The sequence below is a fragment of the Schistocerca serialis genome, chromosome 8, assembly GCF_023864345.2.
Source record: "Schistocerca serialis cubense isolate TAMUIC-IGC-003099 chromosome 8, iqSchSeri2.2, whole genome shotgun sequence".
NCBI classification, from domain to species: domain Eukaryota; kingdom Metazoa; phylum Arthropoda; class Insecta; order Orthoptera; family Acrididae; genus Schistocerca; species Schistocerca serialis.
The window spans coordinates 585228653-585230688 of record NC_064645.1 but is presented as its reverse complement, the minus strand read 5'-3'; positions in this window follow the sequence as shown (position 1 = coordinate 585230688).

Here is a 2036-nt window from a genome sequence, read left to right as displayed (position 1 = left end):
GAGATGCTCTCTGTGAGCTGGTTGACGTGCTAAACTGGCAGTCTATCGTATTCCTGTGACAGAGCCGTTGGGAGGCAGTCACAGATGTGTTTTCAACAGTCCGTAATGTAAATTACATCCCCACTGTGAGTACATGTCAGAAAGCGTCACATCTCTTTTTTCCCGAAACGTTATTACTTGTTACGCGCGAGACAGTGAAACCGAGTAATATTATCCGCCTCAAAACTATTATTTATCGAAGGGATGGGATGATTCCTGACAGCGTAAACTACGACAGAGTCAGCCTTCCTTGTTTGCTCCTCCTCTGAGCCTACTATGCACTCATTCAGGTTTCGGGTCAGTCGGCGATAAGATATTCAAAATTTCACGTGAATCAAGTTCTTGACGGTACACAAGGGGTTCCATTCCATATTTCATTGCATGGCTCCAAAACTGACATAGCTGACTAGACTACCAGTGGCGACCTGATTTCGCCTTTTTATTTCTTCATCTAACACAGCATGAGGCCGTAGGTGATTGAAGCAGCCGAGGTACGCTAAGCACGCCAACAAATTACCTCGCCCAAACTACCGGCTCACCACTTTCGTGCACCGTTTTCCTCCACATAAATGGAAGTGTGAAACGGCCATCTCGTGAATCAGACTCGCACAACTGTTTCGCAAAGCAAGTCTAACATGGTGCTCGCTAATAAGACTGAATCACCAGGAACGCAGCAAATAACGAAATTTTACTTGTTGTTTGTATTCATTATATTATGAATAATACAGTATTACATTTGTAGGTGATTCTGGGGTATACATGATAAAAAAATTAACACACAGGTGTGCTTCCTATGACAGGAACAACTGCTCTGATAACACTGGGCGCCAAGTCGAACGGAGTTTGGTTGGCAAATATACACGGATCAGTCATACTAATGCGACCAGCGCTAGTGTTCGACGCCTACGTGCGGTCACCCCTGCAGACTCCAGCTGGCATCATTTGAAGTGGAGGGATAAAGAGCGTCGGGGAAGCGTGGAAAACCGTGCAGTCGTTGCCATCATGGGGAAAAGCAGCGATTTACCTGACGTCCAAAAGGCTTTCGGGCCAAGGGTGGAAGCATTTTCGAAACGGCTAAGTTTGTAAACTGTACTCTTGGTTAAGATTATTACGCATGGCTAAACGATGCTATCGAAAACAGCGCCGACGCAACTGCGATGCACCACAAGCCATAGATGTCAGGGGTGAACGACGGGTGCGGAGATGGGTAGGTAGGTTTGCCATATCTGGCTGGCACCTCATCGAGACTTTGAGATGGGGGTGTAGAAGTGAATTTAAAAATCTGTTTAATATAATTAATTTTCATTTAAAAGACAATTAGCTGAAGCTTGTTGAAGCAGAAGCAGTTGGTACACCATATTTTTCTGTAGATTTCACCTTTTCCAGCAAGACTTTTTCCCTTTTACGTATTTATAAAACTCCAAGCAAGTTAATTCGTAGCGAAACTGGCACTGTAAGATTCATTCCAGAGTCCCTGGAAACAGTGAGTTTCTTTGATCAGTCCAGTCCATCAGCTACATTAGCGAGAATATTCATTGTATAGTGGCGTTGCATGCGGGAACAGAAAGCAAATATATAATTTTAGTAGTTGGAATTTGCGCTCAGGATTTTCGGATTCCTTAATAAAGTAAATCCACCTTCCTTCCACGGAGTATTAATATTTCTATTCTTCCGAGTCACGCTTAGATCCTAGAAAGGTCTTCATAAGGATACGCAACATGCAGCGCCATCTGTGAGTTGACATTGTCAGCATAAACTTGTAGGCATAAATAAAACTAACTGACGCTGAATTTGCATAATGTGCAAACAGATGGCGTTACTTCAGTGTTTGAGATAAGATCGTATCAGCACCTTGCAAAATCGTACAAAAAAAGAGGGTCTTGTCGGGAGTTCGGGACGAGAAGGTCCATAACAGTGACGGTCCCGATTTATCTTGATGGATGGCAACCCTACATGTACGCGCGAATACACTGGAAACTGTTGAGCAGCTGATTGCC